Here is a 20,519-nt window from a genome sequence, read left to right on the forward strand (position 1 = left end):
ATTACTTTGGGCAGTATGGCCATTTTCACAATATTGATTCTTCCTAACCACGAGCATGGAATGTTTTTCCATCTGTTTGTGTCCTCTCTTATTTCCTTGAGCAATGGTTTGCAGTTCTCCTTGAAGAGGTCCCTCACATCCCTTGTTAGTTGTATTTCCTTAAGGTGATAAGCAACTTCCACAAAGTCTCAGGATACAAAATCAATGTGCAAAAATCACAAGCATTCCTATACACCAATAACAGACAAACAGAGCCAAATTATGAGCGAACTCCCATTCACAATTGCTACAAAGATAATAAAATATCTTTTGCTTATTTTTAGAACAAAAAGTATTTTTAGATCTGATACATGGGCACCGAGTGTCCAAAGGACTTAATACAAACACAAGGAAATTACTCGATATATGAAATTTGTTTCACTTGAGGTATTTTGTTTGGGTTATTTACATTTCTTTCTGATAATTTTCTTGGAAAGGGAACATAATGTATAAAAATTTGGGTAAGTAGCTTGTCAAACAATGGTTTTATGCCCTCTCCATTTATAAGTACCTTGGTATGTACTTCTAGATTTACTATCATATTTCTTCAGAATGTTTGGTTTTATATTTCGTAAAACATACTTTTTATGATATTTCTAAGAAATCATCTTCCTTCTGTTTTCTGTCTTTTTATTTTGGTTCTGCTCTTCTATTTCTTTGACTTCCATTTTTTTTGGCAATTTTGTCTACATTGATTCTATTCTTTACAATTTCCTTTTTCAGGTTTGTATGTTCTCATTTATATTTTTCATATTAGAAGTTTTCCTTGAATATTTGGTGATTAATGGCTTTTGTTACTATTAATCAGTAAGACATCAAAGGTTGAAATAAAACTCTTATAAGCCTTGACAGGGCTTTGACTAGTGGAAGCTATGACCTGAATGCTTGTGTCTTCCCTACTACCTCCCAATTTGTATATTGAAATTCAGGATGATGGTATTAGGAAGTAGTGTTTTAACAGATATTTAACATATGAAGGCACAGCTCTCATGAATAGGATTATAGGATTATTGTAAGAGAGATCTCAGAGTGGTAGCTGGCCACTTCTACATGTGAAAACGCAGTGAGATGATGCTAACCTTTGAACCAGAAAATGAATCTTCACCAAACAAGGAATTTGATGATAACTTGTTCATGGACTATCCAGACCCAGAATGGTGAAAAATAAATTTGTTTATAATCCACCTAGTTTATAGCATTTTGTTTTAGCAGCAACAAATGGACTAAAACAGTGCATCTCCTTATATTATTATTGGGCATGTACACACAAACTTGTTTGAAGGATCTGCAAATATATATATCTGTATAATCATTTTGGGTAGCCAGATTATCCAAGGAACAATATTCCAGTTTTTGATCTGAAAGATAAAACCCTGCCTCTTGTTGTTTTGAGAACTTTGGGGAAGTAGTTGACAATGGTTTTCATCCTCAACTGACTGTCCTTTAATAAGGCAATTAATGCTGCCCTTAGGTAGGATTGGTGACTATGATTTGTTTGTTTCAACTTCCCACAGAATATGCATCTCACCCTTGGCTAGAAGGGAGAAGGGTTACTGGTCCAAAGTAAGGCATGGGCAAGAACATTTCTGGGTCAGTTTCATCGGTTCTTCCATATTAGGTACACCTTCTGCATGTGAGTGCATTACAGGTATCCTGTGTCTCCAATTTCTCAGCATTTGGGGCAGGGTTACAAAGAGGGAATTATTTAACTTTGTTGGCATCCCTCCTTTAATATAGGTTTAGATTTCAATTTTATGTTAATTTCAATAGCCTATAAACCTTCTATTTTATAAGAAAAAATAAATGTTTTTTTAAAATTTACTTATTGGAATGTGCAGAGAAAAACATGTGTGAACATTATGTCCTGTTTGAAATGCCCTGTTTATTTATTTATTTTGACAAATTTTTTAAGATGAGAATCCCTGTAGTTTTATGACTAGATATAATTTTTTATGCTGAACCACATTCTTTAACTTTCTTTTTACACTGGTGTCCAGAATTGACCTGTATTTTATTTTCCATATTTCAGTTGCTTTATGCCCTATTTTAATGGTTCACGCTCACTTAAATATGTTTATTCTTTCAGCAAATTTGATTTGCTATAGGCATAAACAAACACAATAAATATCTTTGAGAAACTGTCCACATAATTAAGCCCAAGTCCTGGAACTAAATCTCTTACAGACTTTTTTAATCATTTCATTTTGAAAGACTGAAAAATAAAATGTGATTTCAGTTTCTTCCTCAGGCCCTCTGTGATGTCACATAAAATTTCACAGTATCCTTACTTTTAATGGTTAGAAATGAGCCTAATCTTTAAAAAACTTATTTCATGTTTAGGTTCCTCTTGCAGTAGCCTGGCCAGATTCATGTGCTGTATCTAAACACACCCAGTAGTACGAAAGTTGCTTTGTTTGAGAAAGTCAGTTACATCGATCCTTTAACTGGTGAAATAGGTTTCCTATGTTGAGTAAAGAGTGGGATAAGGAAAACCTGCAGATAGTGAAACGAATAACATTGCTGTTATTGTATTGTCTAGTAAACTTTGGTGAGAATTTAGAGCAAGGGTTGGCAAACATACCATGGCTCAAATCTTGTGGGAAACCTGCTATGAAAATAAAGTTTATTGGAATATGATTATGCCATTTGTTTATGCATTGTCAGTGGCTGCTTTTGTATTAAAATGACAGCAACAGAGACTGCCTGTCCTTCAAAGCAGAAACTGTTGACTATCTTAATCAGTTTGTTGATTCCTGAAGAGGAAAGATATACAAGGAGGCAGAATGAATAGTCTTTAGCTCTTGATGATGTGTTTTAGCTAAAGGTTCTAAAATAAATCACTAGCTAGAATAAGTGAGTGGATGTGAATGAAGTTTGTGTTGAGCATGAAAATATCTTCCCTCGAAGACTTCAACTTCAGGGAGTATAATTGATCAAGGGCTCTAGTGCTGTTTTCAGAAATCAAATGATTGAGTTTTCTCTGAGCCTGTGAGACCACAGTACCAAAAGATGCTCCAAGTCAGTGATGAAAATGACAAGGATAATATAACAGCTTATTTCTGAAAGTCTCAGGACTCCTCTGATGGCTGACTCCTAGATTTTGCTTTTGTCTTTCCCAAGTTTCCTTAATATTCATGGTAGTCTATGTGGCTTGCTCCTGAAGCAGGATCCTGTGAAGCAGAGTAAGACTAGCATCAAACTTTGAAAGTTTTCCTAGCCTTTTCTTATTTCTTCCACATTTTCTCTCATGGACATTTCCGCTAATACAATCCTTTTATATGAAACCTGTGTTAGAGGACCTAGAATAAAACAAGTGCTTGCAGGATTCCCAGTTAGGAATGTCAAATACATTCCTCGTGCTTTTATTTAGGTCGTTGGAGCTAAGAAAGTGTTTCCAAGACATGTATTATTTCAGATCTTCAGCATAAAGTCACTGCTAGGTGAGTCCATTATCCATAGTAATACCAGTCGGAGATGTAGGATGCTGTGGTTTGAATATACTTACTTGATGATTATATTTGAAAGAGATGGATCTAATATCACTTGCCAAAACTGGCAAGATACTTTTAAAAGATTTATATCTTTTGTGTTTGTTTTTTGAGACAGGATCTTACTCTGTCATCCAGTGCAGTAGCATGATCGTAGCTCACTGCAGCCTGGACTTCCTGGCTCAGGTGATCCTCCCACCTCAGCCTCCTGAGTATTTGGGACTACAGGCATGTGCCACCACACCCACCTATTTTTTTTTTAATTTTATGTAGAGACGGGGTCTTACTCTGTTGCCCAGTCTTGGGCTCAGGCCGTCTCTCACCTCAACTTCCCAAAATGCTGACATTACAGTCATGAGCCACCTCATTTGGCGAAGATATCTCAAAAGGGCAGAGAATGAATTTAACACATTTTCTAAAAATAATTACTCTAAGAAAAGGGAGATCAGGAGCCTAAAATTTAAAAGAAGCCTGATCAAATTTAGTCTAATAAGGGAAGCATTAAAGCCTTTTTCATCAGGAGCATCACAGGAGTATAGAATCAAGTGAATGATTGATACATTGGTAAGCCAATGCTGTAAGTATCTACTTTTCAAAAGTTCCTACACAGACTTCTGTAAAAGAGGTGTTCAGGAGAAAAGGATACTGGTCCAACTTTTAACTCTCAAAGTTAGGGGGCAAGTCTGATTTTGAGAATTGCATAGTGTTTCTCAATTGAATCAGCTTCCTACTCAGATATGGGGGTCTAGTGTCTGGGTTGAAGTAAAGCTACAAGAATGATTGCACAATTCTCTGTGAAATGTTGGGTTTAAGCAGCCTTCTTCAGTGGTGGGTAGGCTCTCATCAGAACACCATCAGAAGCCCAGTGGTGAGGGCAGAAGGGGTCTTCATGAGAATCAAACTGCAGAAATGTCCAGCAGCAATAAGACTCTATGGGTTCTACGATACACCGAATAAAAGAAGTGTGAAGGCCACTAAAGATAGTAAAAGTAGTCACAATCATCATGTATTGACAGACTTATCAGTTTATATGGAAAAACCTATATACACTTAAATAATAAGAGCCATGCTACATGGGGCACTAGTTCTAATACTTGTAGGATATGTGACTCAAAAATATCAAAAAGCAATTATTGTACTCTGAATAATTGAGAGTAAAATATTGAAAGTCTCTTATGAGAATTGATAGCAAACACATATAGTGATTACTAGGTGGATCTGTCATTCAAAAATGTATTTAATCCATACAACCACTAGAGAGATGGTACATATCTTATTCCCATTTACAGATAAGAAAAGACCTTTAGAAGTTACATGACACATAGATAACTGTGGGAAGTTAACAGTGGGGTGAGGCAGGAGAATTGCTTGAACCCAGGAGGCAGAGTTGCAGTGAGCTGAGATCATGCTACTGCACTCCAGCCTGGGAGACAGAGTGAGATCCCGTCTCAAAAAAAAAAAAAAAAAAAGAAAACTGAGGAAAGTTAAGTCACTATCACATGTTGCTCTATAGATTTGAAATAACTAATGTTAAATAAAATTAAATGTTCAGTTCTTTAGTCAAGCTACCCATCTTTCAAATACTTTATATCACAAGTGGCAAATGACTACCATAGTGGACAGTGCACACTAAACAATTCTAACTTATTTGGAAGTGTTAATGGATAGCACTGCGAAAGCCCAGAAGAATTCTACCTTGCCACAATAAAAACAGCAGTGTCTAACACATAATAGGTGTTTAATATGGGTTTGTCTCTTTTTGTTCTTTAAAGAAAAATGAGATTTTCTTTCAATGAAATTTTTTTTCAATTTTAATTTTTATTTACTTTTAGAGATGGAGTCTTGCTCTGTTGCCCAGGCTGGAGTGCAGTGGTGTGATTTTGGCTCACTGTAACCTCCACCTCCTGGGTTCAAGCAATTCTCCTTGTCGCATTCTACCTAGGAGCTAGGACTACAGGCTCCTGCCACCACTCCTGGCTAATTGTATTTTTAATAGAGATGGGGTTTCACTATGTTGGCCAGGCTGACCTCAAACTCCTGATCTCAATGATCAACCTTCCTCATTGCTTTTTCTGTTATTATAACATGAAATTCCTACTCTCTGTCTCATCATGTTTGATTTTCATATTTCAGAAAATTGTGTTTGTTCAGCTATTTGCTAGCAGAGCTAAATATAAGTTTGCTTGAAAATTGAATTGCAGAAGAGCTTTTTTTTTTCTTTCAAGTAAGGATTCTGATCTGTAAAAGCCAAATAAGAAATATTTCAGGTCAAATTCTAGTTCAGTCATGAAGTCTCTCTCTGGGCTCAGCAATTTTTTTATCAAAGGCAATAAATTTAAATTTTTAGTACACTGAAATAATTTTTCCTATATCTACATTTTAAACTCTTCCCTAAATTTCTGACTGCTTATTAATCTAATTTCGTAATTTGAAATAATTTCCTTAGATATCATTTATTAGGTAAAATTTGGGTAGTCAATAACACTGTTAGTACATTAATTAAGTTTAACTGGGCCTTCAGTTAAGCAAATAGCTGCTTGCGGTGTAGTTACACTTCTAAGAAGTCAAACTGAATTTTATTTTAACAAAGAAAATAGGGATTGTATTATTAATTGTTTTCTTTTTGAAATCAATTAGTCTGAACATGGAAAAAATGACAAATTGAATATAAACTGGTGTGGCTATACCAAGCAATAAAATCCTATCTCCTCAGACTATACATGATCTGTGGCAACCTCAATTTACACATTAGCTTGTGTTAAGTGGTTGTAATGCATACTGAAAAATGGCAAGGAATAGGACTCTGAAAAGAAATTCATTCAGATGGGATAAAATTTGTCTTAGGTCCTTTGTGCTGCCAAAAAAAAATTCTAGAGTCTAGGTAATTTATAAGAATAGAAATTTATTTTCTCACAGTTCTGGAGGCTGGGAAGTTGAAGATCAGGTCACCGACAAGTGCGATGTCCAGTTAGGGCTACCTTCTCTGCTTTCAAGATGGTATGTTGTTGCTATGTCTTCAACATCCTCACATGGGAGAAAGCCAGGGGCAAAGGAGCTGATCTGCATGAAACTTCCTTTAGAAGGGCCTTAATCTCATTCTTGAGGGGAAAATCTCTCATGACCTAATCACCTCTTAACTCCACACTTCTTTTTTTTTATATTTATTTATTTATTTATTTTGAGACAGAGTGTCTATCTGTCCCCCAGTCTGGAATGCAGTGGCACCATCTCGGCTCACTGAAGCCTCCACCTCCCAGGTTCAAGTGGTTATCCTGCCTCAACCTCCCCAAGTAGCTGGGACTACAGGCATGTATTACCATGCCTGGCTAATTTTCAGAGTTTTAGTAGAGATAGGGTTTCACCATGTTGTCCAGGCTCATCTCACACTCCTGACCTCAAGTGATCTGCCTACCTTGGCCTCTCAACGTGCTGCGATTACAGGCATTAGCCACCATGCTCAGCAACTGCCACATGTCTTATTTCATCACATTGGCCATTGAGTTTTAACACCTGAATTTTACAGGGGATGCATTCAACCCATAGCAGTAAATATTAATAAATGCAGCTATGGCAGCAATTTTTAATTTCCATAAAACCCTAAAGAAGTTACCAACATAACATCTACACTTGTGGTGCACTGATGGGAAAAAAGCTTAGAAATTATCACTCATCCCTCTTGAATTTGAATGAAAAACAATGTTATTCTTAAATGATATTTTTACTTGTTGAGAACTATTTTTTAAAAATCAAAAACCTAACAAGGGTTTTCTTTGGCTTTGTGCTTTCACTGTGTAAAACACAGCCATATTAAAAGAAAAAGTTGCTGCAAATATGATCAGCTTCAATCCAGTGTTTTCAAGACCACCAAACGTCATTGTCTTATCAATTATGTAATAAAAATAATTCAATAACCTATTAGAGCATAGGTACAAAGTCGTCTTTGTTTCAAAAACAGATTATATTGTTCTCCAATGCCAAAAATAAAACTATATTGTACAACTGTATCTGTTAACTAATGCTGATCATCTAGATCTTATTTTATATTTAAACATCTAATTTTCTGTTTATCAGTATGTTTTCCATGTGTTTAAAGTTTTTTCAATAACAATAATAAAAAGAGACAGTAAATATGCCTTTGCAAGGAAATATTTAATTTCCTGCTAGAATAGCCTCAAATGGGAATATCAAGGCAGTAGGAATGCTTTTGTAGCTTTAATATCTTGAATTATATAAAAGCAAATAGTGGAAACTATTGGTAAAAGTTCCCTTTACCTCAGTCTGTAATTACTTAAAAAATGTATTGCTGAAAGGAGTCTTTAAGGTTTCACAGCCTGGTTCTCCTTCTATAAATAAAAACATTGGCTGGGCATGCTGGCTCAAACCAATAGTCCCAGAACTTTGGGAGGCTGAGGCAGGAGGATCACTTAAGGCTGGCAGTTCCAGACCAGTCTGGGTAACAAAGTAAGACCCCTTCTTTACCAAAAAAAAAAAAAAAAAAAAGAGAGAGAGAGAGAAAGAAAATTAGCTGGCTGCAGTGACATGTGCCTGCAGTACTAGCTACTCTGGAGGCTGAGGGAGGAGGAACACTTGCACCCACGGGCTTGAGGTTGCAGTGGGCTACAATCACACAATTCATTCCAGCCTGGGCAACAGAGACCCTGTCTCAAGATAGTCGTAATAATAATAATGATAAAAATATTGAGGCCAGTAAGCTTAAACTATTTTAAGATTGTAAATGCATTTATTATTATCAATCCTTCCTATTTAAAAGGGAATAAAACATTTGCAGAAATACACATTTTCCAAGTTCTGGTTTACAGGAAAAATAGAAGAATTATGCAGAAGTTATTTGATACTATAACTGGCTATAAACCTAATTTTCTAAGTTAGCAGTTGATACATTTTTGAAGGAAAGGGAGCTATAAATCATTTTTAGGTGACTTTGGCAATAAACATCATTATCATTCATAGCAGCATTTGTGCAGAGTCTGGAAGATGGTCAACCAGATATAACCTTTTCCCAAGTACAGCCATCCTATCAAAATCTAGCATATATTTGGGTAAAAGAAATGTTTTTGCCCTTTCAAGGTTCATATTTGCATGAAATTCTTAATTGTAGTATAATTTCCTTTTCTCCTTTACCACACTAAATTTTAAGGAATGTCCTGTTCAATTTCAAGGAAAGGGCAATACTTTAAGATCCCATATCCATCAATAAGTACAATAAATTATTTATACATTTCACAGCATAAGATGGGAAGTTAGCATCAATTCTTCTAAAACACTGAGTAAAATATAAAATAAGATGTTTTTATACATCTCAGTATGAAAAGTGGAGCCCTGAACCATGAAAATTATGCAGCTAGGTTTTTGATGTGACATTGAAGAAAGGTCCAATTTATATTGAAGCAAATTGTCTAGAGTGGTCCCTGAGAACCATGGGAAAAATCAAAATATTGGTTAATATTGGACACAAGACAAAGGGGGAAATGGAGGTTGAAGAAGCTTAATTTGACCCACCCAAAAGAGTAAGACATTAAAAAGGGAAGAAACAATGGCCAATAATAGTAAGCACTGGAGAGCATTAAGGGCAATGCCATCACTTATTATGTTTTAGCTGAAAGTAAACATTAGTAGTTATAAACCTTTCCCAGATGCAAATGCAGAGATTATTTTTAAAACAGTATTTTCTTTTCATATCATTAAGCAATCTGTTCACATTCTTTTAACTAGTAGTTTTACTTGGACAAAGTAATTTTTCTTTAAAGTAGCATCGTTTTTACAGACACAAGTTCAGGTATGCAGTGAACAAATGTTCATACAATATTGATGATCCATCTTTCTATTGCTTCTGTCTATAATTTTGATAACAAATAATTTTCTTATAGATTTTTGAACTTCATGTGAATTATTAAATGAATTTTAAAGCTTTGTTGTTGTTGTTTTGTTGTTGTTGTTTTTTGAGACAGGGTTTTATCTGTCATTTGGGCTGGATTGCAGTGCTGTGATCTCAGCTCACTGCAACTTCTGAGTTGCAGGCTTAACATATCCTCCCACTTCAGCCTCCCAAGTAGCTAGGACTACAGGTGCATACCACCATGCCCGGATTTTTTTTTTTGTAGAGACAGTTAAATCTAAACTTTGTAAGGTGGGAAGTTTATTTTTGATGGCTGCTATGTTGCCCAGGCTGGTCTTGAACTCCTGGGTTCAAACACTCTGCTTGCCTTAGACTCTTAATGTGCAGGGATTACAGGCATAAGCCACCACACCTGGCCAATATTTTCTTTTTAATACCATTTCAAAAAGTTTGTATTTGTACTCTGAAAATGAGATTAGTTTTCAAAAAGTTTGTATTTGTACTCCGAAAATGAGAAAGTAAACAACTTGAGTATCATATATTAAACATACACACTCCAAACTTAAGACAATTTATTCAAGAATAATATTTAGGGTTCAGACAAACTGACTGTCTTTAACATATGATAATTATCAAACAGTTGGGGTTTTTATTCTTAGTTAATAAGCTTATCATTTTTCTTCTATGATTTAAACACTTTGAAATACAAATGGCAATACTTGGTGCTTTTAGTTATACTTATTTTTCAGCGTATACAAGCAGTAATGTGTGTGCAGGATAATACAAACAATAGAAAAATATAAGGATAACATGTATTCTGTTATATGCTGCCACAGATACAAGACATCTTTTTTTTTTTTTAATTATACCTTAAGTTCTGGAGTGTATCTGCAGATCTTGCAGGATTTTTACATAGGTATACACGTGCCATGGTGGTTTGCTGCATCTATACCACTGTCCCCTACATTAGGTATTTCTCCTAATGTTTATCCCTCCCCAATCTCCCCAAATCCTGCTATCCCACCCCTAGCCCCCCCAACCCCAACAGACCTTAGTGTGTGATGTTCTCCTCCCTGTGTCCATGTATTCCCATTGTTCAACACCCACTTATGAGTGAGAACATGCTGTGTTTGGTTTTCTGTTCTTGTATCAGTTTGCTGGGAATGACGGTTTCCAGCTTCATTCTTGTCTCTGCAAAAGACATGAACTCTTCCTTTTTTATGACTGCATAGTATTCCATGGTGTATATGTGCCACATTTTCTTTATCCAATTTATCATGGACAGGCATTTGGGTTGGTTCCAAGTCCTTGCTATTGTAAACAGTGCTGCAGTGAAATACGTGTGCATGTGTCTTTAAAATAGAATGATTTATAGTCCTTTGGGTATATACCCAGTACTGTGATTGCTGGGTCAAATGGTATTTCTATTTCTAAATCCTTGAGGAATCGCCACACTGTCTTACACAATGGTTGAACTAATTTACACTCCCATCAACAGTGTAAAAGTGTTCCTATTTCTCTACATCCTCTCCAGTATTTATTATCTCCAGATTTTTTAATGATTGCCTCTTTAGCTGGCATGAGATGATATTTTTTTCATATGTTTGCTAGCCACATAAATGTCTTCTTTTGAAAAGTGTCTGTTCATATTCTTTGCCCACTTTTTTATGGTGGTGTTTGTTTTTCTCTTGTAAATTTGCTTAAGTTCTTTGTAGATTTTGGATATTAGCTCTTTGTTAGATGGGTAGATTGCAAAAATTTTTTCCCATTCTGTTGGTTGCTGGTTCACTCTAATGAGTATTTCTTTTGCTGTGCAGAGCTCTTAAGTTTATAGCTAGTGCTCGACTTATGACCACGATTGGTTCCGACAGACCAGTCGTAACACGATTTGGTCGCAAGTTGAGTAGGCTCTATGTACAGTACTGTGAAATGATGTTATAAAAATCTTTAAGTCATATATTATCATAATTTTCTTTCATTATTGTTATATATCATGATTTTCTTTCTTCATTTTATGCCATTCGTATCATCTCTACACCATTTTGTTTCTTATTTTTACATTCGTCAGGTTTAAGTAAAACACTGCATTACCAGTACAACTGGTTTAATATTTGCAAAACATACAAAATTACAAAATACAGGTGCATACAAAAGTACAAAATACAGGTGTAAAAAATACCATAGGAAACATTTTTCCAATTGCAAAACATATCAAAGTATATAAACATGTACGAAACATTTTATTGGCCGCTGGTGCTTGGCTGCGGATCATTGATGTCATCATCTGAGGCAGCAGTTGGGGTTACGGGAGTTGGTTTTTTCATAAACATGGTGAGCTTTGTCTGAATTGTATGTTTCTTTTTTTCTTCTTAAATTTCACGATACGGATGAAACACATCATGTGCCATCCGTTCAATCATTGCAATTAGTTCGATGTTTGGGTCCATTGCTTCGAAATGTATAAGAAGTTTATTCAGTAAAGATAAACCGTCTGATAATCCCTTAGTGGTGAACTTTCTTTGTGGCTCCTCCTCTTCTTTCTCTGCTTCTCTTCTATCTTCTTCCGCCACTCTTTCTTCTTCCAGTTCGATTAGCTCTTCATTTGTAAGTTCTCCGGATTCTTTGTCTAGCAACTCTTTGACATCGTCCATTTCACACTCCAAAGAAAGGTCTTTAGCGAGTTTTACTATTTTTTCCCGAATCATTTCAAGTTCATGTTCACTGTCAAATCTGTCAAAATCATTAACATAGTGCTTAACACAATTTTTCCAGATGCCATTCATGCACTTTGCCATCACAGCCTCCCAGGCGGTAGCGATATTCTTGATACACATCAAAATGTTGTAGTGTTTCCAAAAATCTACAGCGGAGCAGTCGTGGCTAGCGATTGTGGTCCTAAAGTCGAATGGTCATAAGTTGCATAGGTCGTAAGTCAATCAATACCTGTAATTAGATACCATTTGTCTATTTTGGCCTTTGTTGCCATTGGTTTTTGTGTTTTAGTCATGAATTCCTTGCCTATGCCTATGTCCTGAATGGTATTGCCTAGGTTTTCTTCTAGGGTTTTTATGGCGTTAGGTCTTATGTTTAAATATTTAATCCATCTGGAGTTAATTTGTGTATAAGGTGTAAGGAAGGGGTCCAGTTTCAGCTTTCTGAACATGGCTAGCCAGTTTTCCCAACACCATTTATTAAACAGGGAATCCTTTCCCCATTGCTTGTTTTTGTAGATACCTTTTGGTGTATTTCCTTTCTAAGATAGATTCAGGAAGATATAAGCCAATCATAAGTTTTCCTTTAGTAATTAGGATTTTCCTGTATCATTACATGTTCTTGGTTATCCCAAATTATGTTATATTTTTTTTAAATGATAGGGAATTATGACATATATAAAAATACAGATTAATTTCATGAACCTAATGTACTCATTGCTCAACTTCAATCGTTATTAAATGTATGATGATTCTTGTCCTCTATATCCCTACCCACTTGCCTGTTGTGATTATTTCAAAGTTAAATCTAGACTTTGTAATGTGGGATTGTTATTTTTGATGGCTGCTAAATAACATATTTCTTCTATTTACCACATTTTAAAAACTGTTCTTTTTGTTACATATCTTAATCTTCTTCAATATCTGTAACATTTATGTATGACTATTTAATATTTTTAAATTTAAAAGATGAAAAGACAGAAATCACTAGTGAAAAATAATGTGTTAGAGTAAAATTAGTGTCAAATTGAATATTAGTTAGTAGGAATTTGACAATGGAAGTGTCATTTCCTTAAGCCTCAGTTTTCCCATCTGTGAAATGGGGATTAAAAAACTGTACTTTTTAGTAGAATTGTTGTAATCAATAAAATACATACATATGCTTCCTGGCACAAACAGGTGATGTTACCTATTGACTAATTTTATCCTCTATGTTCCAGACATATTCATAGGGGAAAAATTAAATCTGACTAAAACATCCTTTACTACTCAAATATTGAAAATAATAAAATAACTTTTTATGAGTATAATATGACTATGGGCTTTACAGTATAAATCAGTGGGAATAAATGTATTAATTTAATACTTTTTAAATATTTTTGTATTCAAATTCAACATTTCAGATAAATTACACCAAGTGATGAGTCACCAAATATTAAATATAAATGTGCTTAGAGTTCATGCATTACATTTGATAGAATGTCTTAGTAATTTATGTTTTATTTGGTGATGCTGATGGATAACTATAAATCAGAACATATTGCTATAAATTATTTGAATTTCAGTCTGTTGCCGGAATTCTGAAATTCAGGGAAGGCATTACTCTATGGTAATTTCAGTAAAAATATTTTGTGCCACAAATAGTTCTTTAGAAGTTTTACAAATTGTAAGAGGCTTTTATGTATGGAAACAATCTCTAACATGATAAAGTTGGTAGTTTGAAGGATAATTTATTGTAAAATATAAATGTGCCTATGATTTTTTCTGAGAACTAATAACATCGAATTTTGATAAATTGACTTAAAGTAACACCTTTAAAGGAACAAAGAGTAATATTGTCAAACATAATCGAACACATTATCATTTTGCCCATTGTAGAATGTGCTGTTATAATGGCTTATAAATATTGTAAAGTATTCATATTATAAAGAAAATGATTAAAATGAATTTAGAAATGGCAAATGGCTCAATTTAAACCTAGTAGCTATAGATGGTAATTCTGGTTGGACCCAACTAATAGCATGCCTGTAAATAAAGTCATTATACTTTCTCACCATAATTTATCATATGTATTTTATATATATTTTAATACATATATATTTTAAAAGCTGGGTCATTTAAATTCTTCTTTAAGTCCTTTGAACTATCAACATTGAAAAGTTAGACATTTCTTCTCTATGTCTAAACCATTTTTTTATAGGCTTTGTATGAAATAGTATCTTATGAAACTTCACCCAAAGTGATTTTTTTAAGTCTCAAGAGATACTGATAAGCAAAAATGGCTCAGACCATTTCTATAGAGATTTTATTGACTGTTAAAGGTGAGTATATGGACATGCTGAAAAATAGCAACCAAATATCTAATCTCCCCTGGCTTGCAGCAAAGGCACTACATAAGAGCAGTCTAAAAATATCCTTGACCCAGTCTTTAGTCTATATTGGAGCTGAAGAGGATGCAGCAAGAACATTTTTACCAGTGGTAGAAAGGAATCATCAATGTCCTTTGTGGTCATCTGTGGTAATAAACTGGATCTGGTGTACCTTCTTTTGCTGGATATATCTTGGTTAGTAGAGAATTAAATGAGGTCATTAATGGCTCAGAAAGGAAAATGTATGAAAACAGCAATTTAGTTTCTATCTCAGTCTAGATCCTGTCCTGCTTAATGGGAGATAGGCATTTAGCTTTTTACATTTTTGTGTCTAGTCAACATCAGCATCCAAATCACAGACATTTATTACACATTTGGCTGAAGACTATGTCATAAGACCTCTCTTCCAAATCAGAGGAAGTTGAAAATTATCTAAACAACATAATTTTTAAACATTCAGACAAACAATGTTCTTCAGAATATGTCAAACAATAGGCAAAAACAAAAAGAGGTACAATTTAAAAACTGAGCATAGAAACATAGTGGGGGAGCATTATTGATAGAATTAACAGACAGCAGAATTAGCCACTTGAGAAATATAAATCACAAGGTAAATTATGTCACAACAGTTTAAGCTCCAGTTTAAGTCCAGGGGGATTGGTCACCATCAAACAGAAAAAAATGTCAAATGGCTAAGATTAACTGGTACCATTTGTGTGAGTCTTTTCTTTCAGACACCTTCATCTGGCAGAGTTTACTCTGTACATTCTCAACCTGCTTATTTTCTCCCAAAGGATCCAGGGAAAAATTTGGTGCCAGATAATTACTATATACAGAGCCTCACAGTTCAAATAAAACTGGGTGATAATTTTGATTGCATATTGATGATAATGCTAAAAATTATATAATGCCATAGTTACTGTTTATACTGTTTGTGCAAAGCACATCTGTAAATATTTGGTCTATGTCAATTTGATCTTAAATAGCATCATCATTATTCTTCTTCCACAGAACTGGCTATGCAAGCAGTTAAGATAAAGGTGTAAAACATTAGGATCATGCCCCACATGCTTTAAACACTCAATTAGCAATAGCGAGCTCAGAAACAAATACTGCAATAAGACTTACTTTTCTAAAAAAAAAAATAATAATAATTAAAAAGCTTAATGACCAAATGCTCCTTTTTCTAATTTGGGAAACTGTATCATACTGTATCAACTTTGGGAATGTCCAAGTAGGTTAACAAGCCAAATAGATTATTGTCTAGCAAAAGTTTTGGCAGAGTTAAATGTGAAAACGCTCAGAAAAATTGTAATAATAGCTTATAGCATCATTTCTAAAAACATTGCAAGAGTGTTATGTCTTTAATATTAGTTTATGATACAGGTTGTACAAATATTAGCATAAATGTGTTATTAGCAAATGATATAGTTGCTAGAAATATTATTTTGGCAAATAGACTAAGGGTACCAGATTCAATTTTACTGAGGTTTTTTACATCTGTCAGTACAGTAAAAAAAGGGGAGTGGATTTTTTTCAAAATTCATTGCAGGAGAATATACACCACTAAAAAAAGTCAGTATACTCTTACTGAGAATAATGCAATTCATGTTGTGTGAGCTACAAAAGCAAAAGGCAGAAACCATGTCCTGGGTTCTTACATGTGCCTAAGAGTCTTATGCATAGAAGCTACAAAATAACAAATCACAGATACTTATTTTGGGCTTATTATTTCCCTGGCCCAGTATTTAGCTCTTACTCCTGGTTGCAAGAACCATATTCGTCCCCCAACCCCCCACCAAGAAAAATGCTGTGTAGATAAATAGGCAAAGATGAGGTGTTTCTTTTATATTATCACAATATGACTATGATCCCACACAATTATGCGATCACGTTGCTGTAAGTACAAATCATGGTCTAATTGCTGATAATTAAATATATTCTAGATAATTTGATTGTATAGGAATTTACTATAGACTTATACAAACACTGAACAATTGGAGAGATGGAGAGAGAAATGCTAGCCTGGACTTCAGGAATGACCCCCAGTGTCTCAGTATCTGCCATGAAGCCAAAAAAGCTGCTGCTCCTGTTAAGGCCAAACAATTGCAGGATGACTAGAAGCTGCCTCTTTAGCAGCTAGCTCCAGATCCTTGCCTTTTCTTTCTTAGCTGACCAGCATAATTACATATTTATCTTTCACTCCATCTATATCCCAAATAAAACACAGTTTTAAGTTTTCAGTGACAGCAGTAATTTGCCAAAATCTAAATAAAATACACGCAGGTTTATTTCAAAGGCCTCTGGGAAATGACTGTTTTAGTTTTCCAGTTAGTTTTGCACTAGAAAAAAACAAACTAGAAAGAAGATTGAATGAATTTTAAGCAAGAGAATTCACATATCCTCTACAGCAAAATAACTTTGACTGTCTATATGGGGGAAAAGTCATTTTGGCCTATATGCAAATCGAGGCTGCAGTCTTATGTTAGTCTTCCCATTCCTATTGAGCTGATGTTGAAGACTGCTATAGACTAAAAGTTACACACACACACACACACACACACACACACACACCCCAAAATAAGGGGAAAAAACACTTTTTTTGCTGAAAGATAAAAGAAGGTTATTGAACACAGCCACTCAGTTCCATTTATATTTTAGTTGCCACTTTGTTCAATTAGATATTTCAGCGTGGGGTTGTCTTTTCAAGTGGGAACCACCCCCAAACTCATATTACTCTGTAAACCTTATTAAGCAAAAAAGTAGTACAAATTACAAACAATTCAAGAGCAAAAAGATGCTTCAGTGAGCTGCAATGGGAGTGTTGCTACCAAATCGTTTTGATTTTATAACCCGTCCTGTATTTCCCCAGGAATCACATCCTATTGGATAATAACATTTGCCCTTTACTCATATAGGAGCATTTATTTTCCAGGTGGGTAAAAAGGAGATATATAAAACAAACAAACAAAAAAAGTACGCATTCCATAAACATTTAACAATCATAGAGTCAGGAAAGGAAGAGATAAAATGGAGAAATTACCTTTTAAAAATAATTATCAGATAATTTCAGACATTATTAGAGTGTCAGATACATTTCAGTGATAAAACATTGTTTTAGATGCAAATTATTAATATAAAATTATGATACATAATTTTCAATTTTTAATACTAAGCATAATATAGTAAGTTTATAACCACATAAAACACATGGAACTTGTATGTGTTTTGGTAGAATAAGGTGGATTTGCAAGTTATTAAATATTAAAATATTAAAGATATTACCGTAGAAATCATAGGATTACAAAGAAGTGAGCAATCATGTCATATTTAAAATTTCATATTTTTCTATTTGCTTCAAATTTAATGGGTACATAATGACAATTTGCAAATAAATCAATGATTTATAAAAACTATTAGATTCAGAGAAGGTTTTCATATATTTATTACCACATAACAACATACACAAACAGACAACATAACAACATAAGTATTACGTTATTATTACATACAAATTTAAATTGTAAGACTGTATTGCAAGTAAATAATTTAGCTATGCGGCATTTCTTGTTGAAAATGCAAACAGGAAAATCATATAATAAATGATAAATACATTTATAAGTCCTAGATTACTGCTATTGATATCAAACAGCCTGGACCTTTGTGAAATATGTGCAAAATAAAGAATGATCCAAGCTGCAGTGTTAAAGTAGGTTTGTCTACTGTTTGTGAAGTGTACTGTTTGTGCACTGCGGTGTTTTTTAATCTTAAGAGACCTCTTGGAAATTTGCCACTTCTGGACAACTGGAAATGGTTAGAATTTCTGTTAGTTAGCCTATTCATCGTCTCACTAAGCTTCTATTCATATTATGAAAGGTATCACCAAAATGTCCATGAGACTGTACAGTTTCTTTCTTTTTTTCTTTCTTTTCCTTTCTATTTTTCTTCAGGATGCCCATCTGTTCTCTGGAGTTCTCTATTACATCCTTAGGTAATCTGGAAACTGACCTATTTTCTATGACAAAGGCTAAGAATCATTCACTATTATTATGCAGAACGAATCTGTAATTGAAACTCCTTTTTGTGAATTCCCCCAGGTATTTTCTCACCATCATCACTGAGGTGACTTGTACTGTGTCCAGTTCATTGAAATTCCCAGACCCAGATGATTTGATAGTTGGTTATTTTAGAATTTTGCCCTTATTTACTTTTATCTGTCAAGTAAAGTCAAGGTATTTTTCTCCCATCTCTTTTGCAGCAGTCACGATTGTAAAACTGTGACAATAACTGCTCAGTGTGCAGAATACTTTAGAGAAATAGTGTTCCACGATTCTTGTGAATAATGTGAATTTGGGTGAATTGTACTGTTAGAGAAAAAGACTCCATAAACTATATATCCCTTTATGCATCTTCCATTAGTTAGAAGAAATTGTTCTTTATAGTAAAATTTCAAAAGGGTATGCATTCAATTTAAGGGCCATGAATGTGAGCATTTATAATATGAATTATAGAGTATTTCAGCAATAGGTGTAAATAGTAGCAGCTAGTACTGAATTTCATACCATGATTTCTCTTTTAAAACTGTGCTATGATTTCCATCTCTCAACCTCAAAACTTCTTTATCATCAATCTCAAGCCTCAATTTTTCCAAAGAAAAGGAACAAAGAAATTCTATGATCAATTATACCCAATTATTTATCTTCAATAGAGCATCAGTTGTTTTTAATTTTATGGAATCTAGGATTTATGCATAATAAAATTGAATTGTATTATAATCATGTAATAGAGTTATTAATTGTGAATCCTGATGAACTATTAGCAACTCAATAAATAATATTTAATACAGGTTTATCTGTGAAAACATATTCAAATAACTTGTAATAACCTAAAGAAAACCTCATCTTGTGAGAAAATTTATTAATTTATTAATTTAGTAAGGTGTTAGATTTGATGCAAGTGAGTTCAGTCCTGCTCCACCTGATTTTTTCTTTGGGAACTTGGACATATCACCCATTTTCATGTCTCTATTTTATCTGTCTGTAAAGCAGATGTTATAACAAGATTCACATCTATTTGCCGTTAGGTTTAAATTCAATATTATAAATAGGTGATTTGAACATTTGTTGTATCCATAAAGTGCTCAATAATTATGAGATATTTTAAATATTATTTTTCTCAAGTCCCCAGGTTTGCTTCACTCCTTACTGTGTGTGTTATATGGAGTGCTGTCTTCCCAATGGATATGACTTAACATGACCACTAATGTCTCTAATAACCACTTTTTAGGCAGAAAATTTCTAAAAGACTCACTGTCCTTGGATGCTTGCTTTCATGTGTCAGGCATGATTAGATGTTTTATATATTATCAGTGACTAAATATAATAGCTCTTAACACAGGGCATAACATCCTAAATAGAATATTTGTAAGCAAGTCACAACATGATGTCAAATTTTGTGTTAATTCTGTTAGAAACTGGAAGCCAAAATATTAAATGATCTAGTAAAAAATTGGGTATGTGTCCACCCTAATGTAAATCAGTGTGAATCTCTTTATTCAGGTCCTATTCTCCTTTTGTCTAACTCAACTATGCTGGGATGTCCATTCCTTGCTTCAAAGCTTTCATTTCTAATAAGAAAATCGTAATTTCCTTTGCACCAGCACAAAGTTTATGGAGTACTGATTCTTTATCAATTGTCATCTATGAGATTCTTTCTTTTCCTACAATATGGTTTACAAAATTCTGGCTGGCTGCCTTACTTTTTACACACAGTTGAAATGGCTTACCTTTTTTTCTAACTTGATAGCTCTTTGTGTAAATCCACTCTATCTGTAAATCATGTTCTCTTGGATGCATTTAGTTTCCTGGTTCTGTGTACTGAGGCACTCAGAGAAGCATTCACAACTCCTTTTAGCAAAACTGGTAAAGCTCTGAAGTGGGAAAACAAACAAACAAACAAACAAAAAAAACACGAATCGATAATCCTAGAACACCATGGCATTGAATATGTAATGTGAAAAAATCTCTGTATTTTTACTCCTAAATCAGCTTGATCA

Source organism: Cebus imitator, unplaced genomic scaffold, assembly GCF_001604975.1.
Source record: "Cebus imitator isolate Cc_AM_T3 unplaced genomic scaffold, Cebus_imitator-1.0 Scaffold184, whole genome shotgun sequence".
NCBI classification, from domain to species: Eukaryota; Metazoa; Chordata; class Mammalia; order Primates; family Cebidae; genus Cebus; species Cebus imitator.